Below are 11430 nucleotides of genomic sequence, written 5' to 3'. Positions count from 1 at the left end.
TATAGCATCATTGCCACACTTGGACTTTGGAAACCTAGTCACGAAGTCCATCTCAATGTGGTCAAACTTCCATTCTGGAATGGCAAGAGGTTGGAGGAGACCCGTTGGCCTTTGGTGTTCTGCCTTCACTCTTCTGCAGACATCACATTCATTCACGAACTGAGCAATCTCGCGCTTCATTCGAGTCCACCAATAAGCCTGCTTGAGGTCCTGATACATCTTCGTGCTCCCAGGGTGGATGGAGAGGAGAGAATTGTGAGCCTCGTTCATGATCACTTTACGAAGTTCACTTTGGGCAGAACAATACGATCCTCGAAGAAAAGAGTATCCTTGTCATCAAGGCGGTAGCACTTGTACTTGGGTTGGCTCTTGGCAATCCCAATCTTCACCTTTTTCACCATAGCGTCAAGAAGCTGGGCTTGGCGAATCTGGTCTTCTAAGGAAGGAGAGACTTGAAGGTTGGTGAGGAAACCTTGAGGAACAACTTGCAGATTCAGTTTGCGGAAAGCTTCACAAAGCTCGGGTTGATAGGGCTTGAGAATCAGACTGTTGCAATAAGCCTTCCTGCTCAATGCGTCGGCAATCACATTGGCCTTGCCTGGAGTATACTCGATACTCGGATTATACTCTTGAATCATTTCGACCCATCGAGTCTTCCTGAGGTTGAGATTAGGCTGAGTGAAGATGTACTTGAGACTCTTGTGGTCAGTGAAAATGTCCACTTTTCTTCCAAATAAGAGATGTCTCCAAGTCGAAAGAGCATGCACAACTGCCGCCAACTCGAGATCATGAGTGGGGTAGTTCTTCTCGTTTGGCTTCAACTGGCGAGAGGTATAATCCACAACTTTCTTCTCTTGCATCAACACTGTGCCGAGACCTTGGAGAGAGGCATCACAAAAGACCTAGTACGGCTTGGGTTCATCAGGCGGAGTCAGAACTGGAGTGGTGACCAATTTCTCTTTCAAAGTGTTGAAAGCAATGTCACACTCCGGAGACCAAACGTACTTGATGTGCTTCTGGAGAAGATTTGAGAGAGGCTTCGCGATCTTAAAAAAGTTTTCAACGAATCTTCGACAGTAGCTTGCAAGACCGAGGAAGCTACGGAGTTGCTTCACGTTCTGAGGAGGTTCCCAATTCACAATTGCAGACATCTTCTCAGGATTCACCGCAATGCCCTTGGCGGAGATGATATGACCAAGATAAAGAACCTCATTGAGCCAAAATTCGCACTTGGAGAAGTTGGCGTAGAACTAGTGTTCTCTGAGCTTATCGAGTACCAAATGCAAGTGCTTGGTATGATCTTCCTTGTTCTTCGAGAAAACCAGAATGTCGTCGAGATAGACAAAAACGAAGTCATTGGTGTAGGCGTTGAAGATGAAGTTCATCATGCGAGAGAAAGTCGGAGGAGCGTTGACGAGGCCAAAAGACATGACAGTGTATTCATATGAACCATAGCTTGTCCTGAAAGCCGTCTTGGGAATATCTTGCTCACGGATTCGAATCTGATGATAACCCATACGGAGATCAAGCTTGGAGAATACTTGGGCACCTTTGAGTTGTTCGAACAGCTCGTTGATGTTGGGAAGTGGGTATTTGTTCTTGATAGTCTTCTTGTTCAATGGACGGTAATCAACACAAAGTCGGTCCGTTCCGTCCTTCTTCTTCACAAAAAGAACACCACAACCCCACGGAGAAGAACTAGGCCGGATGAGACCCATTCTCTCTTGAATATCAAGTTGCTTCTTTAGCTCCTTCAACTCTTCAGGTCCGAGCTTGTAAGGACGCTTGCACACTGGTTCCGTGCCAGGCTCAAGATCGATGACGAATTCAACTGGCCGGTGCGGAGGCATTCCTGGAAGCTCTTCTGGAAAGACGTCTTGATATTCACAAACGACTGGAATCTGCGAGATAGCGTCCAGTTCACCCTTCTCATTGAGAGAAAACAGACGGATAGTATTATCCCGAGCGGCAAAGACAATTACATCCTCAGACGAATGAGTCAATTGAATCTGCCTGGCTGCACAATCAAGATGTGCCTTGTGCTTAGAAAGCCAATCCATTCCGAGAATAAGATCAATATCCGAGTCACCAAGAACCGTTGGAGAAGCCAGAAATTTGTAGTCGCCCAAAGTGATAGTAACATCCGGAGCAATGGAGTTAGCATGCATGCGCCTACCGGGAGAGACAACTGCTAATGGACTAGGCAAAATTTGCAAAGCCAAACCATGCTTAGATGAAAACGGTCTCGAGATGAAACAATGCGATGCACCAGTGTCAAAAAGAACTTTAGCTGGAATATCATTAACAGGAAGGTTACCCATGATGACATCTAACGAGTCCTCTGCCTGAGCTGCATTCATCAAGTTGACCTTGGCGTGCTTGGGGTTATGCTTGACCACAGCTGTACTTGCCGATCTGACAGGAGGAGGAGGAGGGAGGCGCCTCTGGTTGAAGCACTTGTTGGCATAGTGACCCTTCTGTTGGCACTTGTTGCGCGTGACCTCTGAAAGCGGACGGTGATACGGAGCACTCGATCTTGGAGCTTGAGACGAAGTCTTGTTCTGAAAACCAGGGTTGGGTGGGTGGGAAGATCCACTGCCACCTTTGCTCTTCTGATACGGCTGACGGAATGGAGGAGGAGGAAGCCAAAACTTCTGCTGCTTGGCCACTTGAGTAGAGGAAGAAGGAGTAACATCTCTGACTCGCTTCTTGGAAGCATCACATCTCAGTTAAGCGGCCTCTTGCTTCAGTGCCATGTTGTAGAACTCATCGTACCTCAAGGGCTCAAAGAGAACAAGAGCTAGCTGGATTTCTTCTCTGAGACCACCCCTGAACTGGTGTATCATGCTCTTCTCATCATGTACGTCCTGCTTGGCAAAGCGGGCGAGCTTCTGGAACAACTTATTGTAGTCATAGATAGACAAAGAGCCTTGCTTCAGGTTGCGGAATTCCTCATGCTTGCTTTCAACCACGCTCTGAGGGATATGATGAGCTCTGAAATCTTGACGGAATTCATCCCAAGTAATCACACGTCCACCTCTGGAATCCTTGTACTGCTGGAACCACTCTGCGGCTTGGTCTTTGAGTTGGAAGGAAGCGAACTTGACAAAGTCCTCAGGCCTGACGTTACTGCACTCGAAATGCTTGCACAGATCCACGAGCTCATCTTCAGCATCAGTTGCCTCAACACAATTGTTGAAAGTCTTTGGCCCGTTAGCAAGGAACTGGTTGAGTGTAGCAAAGTGATTCTGATTGTTGCCTTGGTTCCCTTGGTTGCCTTGATTCGCTTGATTGCGCTCTTGAAGAATTTGCATGATCAACTGCGTGTTTGCATTGGTTGCGACCATCACACCTTGCCATGCCTCTGGAGGAGGTGGAGGTGGTGGCGGATCAGGATTCGGAGTCGTGCGCATTGGAGGAGCCATCCTGAAGAGGTTGACATCCATTAGCACATTGATAGACAAATATTGAAGCTGAATCCAACGGAATGAAAATTGCAACATAAAGTCTTCACATCCGAACATAAGAACGAATGCATTCCACTTGAAATGGTCACATATCCATAAATTGAGAAGCCACTTAGAATTTAGGTAGAGAAATAAATCAACAAGGTACGGACCAAGAACGAATACTCGGTAAGAAATCCCAATCTCAAATCAAATATCCGTGGAAGAAGAACTAGAGCTACAAGAATTCCCACCTATGAAACTCCCGAACCTTTCCGGTTATGCAATCAGGTGTTGGGGATACAGGGGAAGCATAATATCTCACCCAAATCTAGCAAATCATATATCCAGCTGTATCCATCCTTCAACACATAACCGAGAAAAACTTCGGAAACCATCTACCTCAACCTTCGAAAAGCATCCGTTATACAAGTTATGGCGATACTCCCGAACTCCCGCCCCAGTACTGGGTGGCGTCGAGGTTATCTCACCAACGAACTTCATAAAAGAGATTTCCGATGTCGGCGTACTAAACTCAGGTATTTCAGAACTGCAACGATAAAATTGTGACAACAACACCTCGGAGCTCAACTCCCCGGGACACTGCCACAAAACCCCTGACAGGAGGCACCAAGACAATGTTCACGTCACAAAACCATCGGAACGATTCCAAGATTCCCGCGTGATCCTAATTTTTTTTGTGAAATTTGAGAAGAGAAGAGTCAAAACTCTACGTCAGGATGCCTTACCAGAGCGATGAGGAGACTGGGAAGTAAAACGAATTCCTAAACTCTCCGATATATAATTCCTAAATGACTCAAAACATTTTTCTAGACACAACTCGGCTGCTAAAAACGATCAAGCAATGGGGCTCCTAAGGTCGGGGAAGGCTCTGATTACCAACTTGTAACGCCCTCGATGCGGCTATATCTCCCACGTGTCGAGGCACGACTTAGAGGCATAACCGCATTGAATGCAATGTCGCAAGTTTGGCAATCTTCACAACATCCCATGTAATATATAGATAATAAAAGGGGAGATAACATAGTTGGCTTACACTCGCCACGTCAATCAAAGTACATAAATAGCATTACAACATTCAAACACTCATGGCCCGACTACGGCGCCAAAATAAAAGATAACCCAACATGCGACACGGTCCCGATCACCCCAACTGGGCACCACTACTGATCATCAGGAAAAGAAACATAGTATCGTTGAGAGTCCTCGTCGAACTCCCACTTGAGCTCAAGCACGCCATCTGGAGAGGAATCATCAGGCCCTGCATCTGGTGTAATAGTAATCTGTGAGCCACAGGGACTCAGCAATCCTGCACCCTTGCGATCAAGACTATTTAAGCTTAATAGGTAGTTAAGGTAAAAATATGTGGAGCTGCAGCAAGCGACTAGCATTTATGGTGGCTATCATGTTCACAAAAGAGAGCGAGAAGAGGAGGCAAAGCGCGAACGAGTAACTAGAGGGCAAACCTGCGGCAAGCATTACTCCAACACCGTGTCCACTTCCCGGACTCCGCCGAGAAGAGGCCATCACGGTAACTCACACAGTTGATTCATTTTAATTAAATTAAGGTTCAAGTTATCTACAACCGGACATTAACAAATTCCCATCTACGCATAACCGCGGGCACGGCTTTCAAAAGTTCAAATCCCTGCAGGGGAGTCCCAACTTAGCCCATGACAAGCTCTCACGGTCAACGAAGGAATAGACCTCCTCCCGAGACGTTCTGATCAGACTCGGTACCTCGGTTCTTCAAGACACTTCGACAGGTTAAAACAAATCCAGCAACACCGCCCGAATGTGCCGACAAATCCCGATAGGAGCTGCACATATCTCTTTCTCAGGGCACAATCAGATAAGCAATCCGTACAACTAAAACCAGCCCTCGAGTTTCCCCGAGGTGGCGCTGCAAGGGGCTCTAGGTTGGACCAAAACTCAGAGGAGCACTGGCCCGGGGGGGGGGTTTAAATAAGATGACCCTCAGGCTCCGGAAACCCAAAGGAAAAAGAGGCTAGGTGGCAAATGGTAAAACCAAGGTTGGGCATTGCTGGAAAAGCTTTAATCAAGGCGAACTATCAAGGGTTTCCCATTATAACCCAACCGCGTAAGGAACGCAAAATCCGGGAACATAACACCGATATGACAAAAACTAGGGAGGCAAGAGTGGAACAAAACACTAGGCGAGAGGCCGAGCCTTCCACCCTTTACCAAGTATATAGATGCATTAAGATAACATGGCAATATAATGATATCCCAACAAGTAAATAATGTTCCAACAAGGAACGGTCTCCAATCTTCACCTACAAGTAGCAACGCTATAAGAGGGGCTTAGCAAAGCGGTAACATAGCCAATCAACGGTTTGCTAGGACATGGAGGGTTAGAGGTTTGACATGGCAATTTGGGAGGCTTGAAAGCAAGTGGTAGGCATCGTAGCATGGCATAGCGAAAGAGCGAGCATCTAGCAAAGCAAAGATAGTAGTGATTTCGAAGGTATGATCATCTTGCCTGCAAAGTTGTCAGAGTTGACTGGATCCTCGAAAGCAAACTCAACGGGCTCCTCGTTAGCGAACTCGCCTCCCGGATCTACCCAAACAAGACAAACAAGCAACAAGGACACAATCAACCACGTGCAAACTCAAACAAGAACGGCATAACGCCAGACCTACAGCGGCAAAGCGGTGGCAGGGCCTCATGGGAATATATGTACTAGTCTTTGACTAAAAGAAAAAAAACACGAGTTGGCTATCCCTCTCCTGAGTTAAACGGGCCAAGAACGGTACAACCATCCAGACACGTTAAGTTTTTTTTGAGACAATCCCACGAAGCTTTTATTTCAAACCGTCACCACATTTACAGGGACGAAGGAAATCCCGTCGGGCTGGCCTAACCAAACATGGCAGCCCGCCCCTATCCTCAAAGCATGCTTCGCTAGATTGTGAGACTTAAAATTTGACCTTCTAAACTCATGAACTAAATTACAAGAAACAAAGGAAGATAGATAAAGTTTGATCTCTTGGAAAATTGCTCCATATGCAGCAGCGCCTCCTTTATGAACTTCTTCGACAACCCCTTTACGATCAGAAACAATATGCACCCGATGCTCGTTCAGGTCCTTGGCTAGCACTATACCTTGTCGTATTCCTAAGGATTCCAATATTGCTGGATCACCAATGGAGGTGTAAACAAAAGCTGAAGCTCCCAGGAATTTACCCGTACCATCTCTGCATAGAGCACCCACTGCACCATACTCACCTCTTCTGCCCACGGCTGCATCAACCGAATATGGCTAATCCTAACTGTTTGCACGCGCAACGCGAATCGGCGCCGTTGCTGGGACATGTGGATGCGAGCAACCGTGGACCATCTGGTCCCACGCAATTACCCCTCTTCCCATTTTCCTCGGGGCATACGGCCGGAATACAATCAAATCGTATCTGCACCATGCCTATGACACCCCGCTCACACGTTCCCTCAATAGCCAGCCAAACTCCTCCTCTCTCTCCGTCATCTCAGATCCAGCCGCCCCTTCCATCTCCTCTTCCACAACCGGCCACCGTCCCAATCTGAAGGTCTCCGACCAGATCAGCCTCCTCCCCACCACGGCGTGCGGCGAGGAGTCCCCGGATCACTCGCCGTCACCCAGTGCGGTGCAGATCTGGTAGTCCGCCCTCACCAAGCATTCGATGCGTTGACGGCTCCTAGCACCAGATACCGCGACGAACGAGCTGTGTTCTGCCTCCTCCGGCTGCCGAGGACCACGGACGCCACTTCGTCTCACCGGCTAGCTCAGCATCAGCACCGACCACTACTCACAGGTAATCCCCCATTACCCGCTTGCCAAATCTAGGAGTTGTATTACTAGGTAATAAGGATTGGGATCGCTTCTTCCTGCTTGCCCATGATTTGTGTTACAGATTGATATGGATTTTGATTGCAGGTGTGCAAAATTGTTGCTACGTCATGGATCTAGTAGCACATGGATCTATCACTTTTGCTCTTGGTCTTGTGTTCTCCAGTGCGTGATGAATTTGTATGATGCGGGTGCTATTCAACTATTCTTCCATTTATTCTGTTTCTTGCTTCTGATTTGATCTTTCTAAACTTGCCTACTTTCAAGGATGATGATGAAATGGAGGCTGGACGACGTCTGCCACACGAGTTAACATGCCAGGCTCCTGACTTACTTTAGTTCATGTCTTCATGACCAGCAAGTTGTCCTGGTTCCTGCATAGATTGTAATTTTGTAGGCAGAATTGTACAAGAACTTTTCGGATGTCCCACTCATACTTTGCAGAATTTTGACGAAGGACTTGTATGTTTTAACAGAACTTTGTTTTACAGAGTAGACACTCTGAATAAATTGCTAACGAACTTTATTTTTGTATGTAACATGGGTTCTTTTTTTTGTTAATGTGGTGTCTGGAAACAAAAATGGACATAAACTTTATTAATACTTTTTTCGAACTCTATCATCAAAACCTGAAGAACTTGTTCAAAGTTTTCCTTATTATAAGTTCTTCAACTTTTGATAATAAAGTTCAAAAGAAGTGCTACTAAGGTTCTTCAAAAGTTCTGAGCTATAGTAGAGTTTCCATGGCTAAGTTACAAAGTTTGGTTCTTGTTTATACAATTTCTTTCTCCTGAAACAAACTAATATGAAAATTAGGACATTTTTGAATCCCAAGGAGCAGTGGTTCTTGTTTATACCATTATTATAAATTCTTCAACTATATTTTTATTCATCACTTGCCTATTATTATAAATCCACATTCGGAATTTGAATCCAAATAAGGTTCTAGTACAGTCGATGGTACATTTGTCAGGAATCTGTAGTGCTGGTCCCGCATCTATTTGAATACGGCCTGATATACAGGCACGAGAATATCACGTGAGGATGGAATACCATGCATGCCTGACAATTGGTGGGCCAACCTGATGGGACTGCATGCTGGATGAGCGGCGAGGATACAGGTTGTGCGCGCATACAGTTAGAAAAAACCACGTCCCTGCATCAACATTTTTTTACATGATGTTCAGGCGGTGGCAACCAGCCATTTGGCCTTGCCGCTGCACTCCCATGGTTCACTCTGTTCGGGACTAGTGTTTGTATCTCCAACAAGTAAGAAGCAATAAAGCCATGAATGACCTGCAGGCTCCTGAAAATACCTTCATGTATGGCTTTCCAATGCGCATCCCAGATCGCCCAGAGAGTAACAACAAACCTGACAAAATCTTCAATGGAGAGCACAGTTTGCATGGCGAAAATCCATTCCTTAGCATCCTCCTCCTGATGTATGCTTTGCTGGATAATAATCTCTTTCGCACTCAAAGCCCATGTGTTGCCGGATGCAGGACAGTTTAACAAGGCGTGTCTCCAACTATCGCGAGCCCCACATAAGGGACAAGCTGGAGTTGTGGCCATGTTTCGGTGGTGCAGAACTTTCCTAGATGGGATTGAGTGCCTTGACAATCTTCACATGAAAACCCTCAGTTTAGATGGAACTTGAACTTTTCAAATTGACTTCCACTCCTTGCTCTCCTGGTTGCTTGAGGACCCCTCCCGGCCTTCCAACCAGCTCCCCCTATTCATTTTCGTCCTGACCAACATACGGTATGCAGAGCCGACCGAGAAAAAGCCCCGAGGTTCTTCACATGTGCTGGCCTCTCTGGCCCAGGCACGGCCCCCTCGCTACACGGGATGGCTAGGCGGCCCGTTTAGCACGCCGGCACAGCTAGGCACATTAAGGCATCGATCGTTCCCTAGCTCTGGTTCGCTACCTCGTTGGCTGGAATAAAAAAATCGATCACTGAACACCGCCCGTGACCATGCGCAGCGCTGCAGTGCATCGGTGCGAGTCACACCGATTGCAGGGATAAGGGATCGCAGGCACACACGTCTTCTGTTTTTTTCATGATATACGTGTCTCCTTCATATCATAAAGAACAAGGTAAAAGTCACGTAAAGATCGACATGATAAAACTGAAAAAATAATAGAACATCTCTGAGCTTGACACCAACGCACGTCACCTGTCCTCCGAAATCATCATAGCAGCCACCGAAAAAAAGAATGACAAATCACCTCCTCATCCGAGCTTGACACGACTCCATTGCTAATATGCAGCTTTGCGAACCTCCAAGGTGGCTCACTAAAAGTGAATCATACCAAGGCAACACTCCGGACATGTCATCGAACGGTAGATCTGGCATCCCACCACGACTAAGAGGCCGAAGGAGAAAAGCATACCTGCCAGCCACGAACCACGAGCCCAACACATGTCCCGTTTTTCAGATGTCGTCGATGCAGACCACAATCTGCATTCGCTTCTGGACTACGTCCCAAACTTCGCGCCGACGCTGGAGCAAACTCCGTCGCAACAGTTTGAGGACACATGTCCACCAAAAGGATGCCACTGCCGCCACACCATCCTTATTTGAACAGACTGGTTTCTAAATCCATTTCTAACCATAGGACCGATGAACTCGTCAGGGAAGGATCCAAAAAATCTTTATTTAGCGTCATCATCGTCGCCGCCGAAGAGCAAAGACAATGAACAACCTAAAAACTTAGACTACAAAAGAGTAAAAATAATCCACACGAATGGATCCGGCGACCCCCCTCACCATCGACGACCGAGGTCATCGACGGTGGGGAGCCGCCGAAAGATGGCGTTGGAAGATGACCTAGGGTCCAGCCGCCAAAGACGAGAGGAAAACTCATACGAAATGTTTAGTGTACTTGAATACCTAGTCGGCACGTAGGTTCGTCTTCTGTTCCCTGGCTCTCTGTCTCTGGTACGTATACGTGGTTTTGTTAAAAAAAGGTTGGCCGTGCCGTGCCGGGCAAGCACGCGTGCCGGGCATGGCAGCCCAGGCACGGCCCACTAAGCCACGTGCCGTGCCGGTCCATGACGGGCCGCACGCGGGCTATCGTGCCGGCCCGACAAAACCGGCCCGTTTGGTCAGGTTTGCCCCCTCGTGTGGACAGCCACCAACCAAACACCACCGAAATTTATCTCCTCACGCGAAAAGAAAACCTACCTCTCGCACGAAAAATGGGCAGCGGCGGCGTCTGCGTCTGCGATTCCCGATCGGAGCGGTTGAACAAAGGCGGCGGCACCCCCTCCTCCCTCCCTCTTTCCTCCACTCTTCTTCCAACGCTCTGGGCAACGCTGCGGAGCCGGCGAATAGAAGCAGCAAGGCCGTCTCTTCCCCACTCAAAAATCGGAGGTATAGCCCCGCTGCGCATAGCAACCGATTTTTGCCATGTTCTTCTATGGTTTCATTGCATGGACAGTGAGAATGTATTTGATTGTTGTGCATATAACAACATATATTTGGTTGTCTAATGGACAGTGGGCATGCTTTTTGTTGCGCATGGACAATGAGCATATATTTGAGTGTGCTATTTCAAGTTATGTGTATTGTATGGACCTTGAGCATTGCAGAATACATCCGCTTCATATTTTTTATTCATGGCAGAATATAGACTACCATGTGCCCTGCAGAATATAGAGCCGTAGTTATTAGAACAAAACTTTATATAGTATCTCTTTGCGTTGAGTCATACTATTTCATAACGTCCCTTTGACTAGCAAAGGGTTGAAGAGAGGAAAAATAACATCCCTACTTTTGCCTGCCGGGGCAAAGGAAGAATGGTGGTGGAATTTAGGACCACTTTCACTTTTCATATGTAATGTTCTCAATGATATATAAATTCTAGTTTTAATCAATCATTTGTATTTTCTTCATATTTGATGGGCAACACCATTTACATTATTTTAGGAGAAAGCTTAATTTATTGTTTCCTTTGAGCTATACTTTCCTTTCCGTCATTAGCTTGTTTTATTTTCATTGAATTTGTATCATATAGTTACTTCCTTTATTTTGTTGATGGAGCAGATTTCTTGGAATTACTTACTCCTGCAAACTGAATAATTGCTGGACGTTATTAGATCTTGGTTACC

At 46.7% G+C, this 11430-nt stretch overlaps 1 long non-coding RNA gene across 2 annotated transcripts; it reads left to right on the top strand.

Annotated features, from left to right (window-relative positions):
* The first annotated feature begins 6720 nt into the window (after nt 1-6720).
* LOC125549224 (uncharacterized) lies at nt 6721-7849 on the top strand. Of its 2 annotated transcripts, XR_007301281.2 has the most exons (3): nt 6881-7280; nt 7403-7495; nt 7583-7849. It is a non-coding gene; the product is annotated as an uncharacterized LOC125549224 (long non-coding RNA). The 2 variants fall into 2 exon arrangements; XR_015598955.1 differs by having other exon boundaries at nt 6721-7280; nt 7403-7849.
* The last annotated feature ends 3581 nt before the right edge of the window (nt 7850-11430 follow it).

The sequence above is a fragment of the Triticum urartu genome, chromosome 3A (genome assembly GCF_056163025.1).
Source record: "Triticum urartu cultivar PI428250 chromosome 3A, HENAU_Tu73, whole genome shotgun sequence".
In the NCBI taxonomy this organism is placed as follows: domain Eukaryota; kingdom Viridiplantae; phylum Streptophyta; class Magnoliopsida; order Poales; family Poaceae; genus Triticum; species Triticum urartu.
The sequence above is the reverse complement of the archived record's forward strand: the minus strand, read 5'-3'. Positions and strand labels throughout refer to the sequence as shown.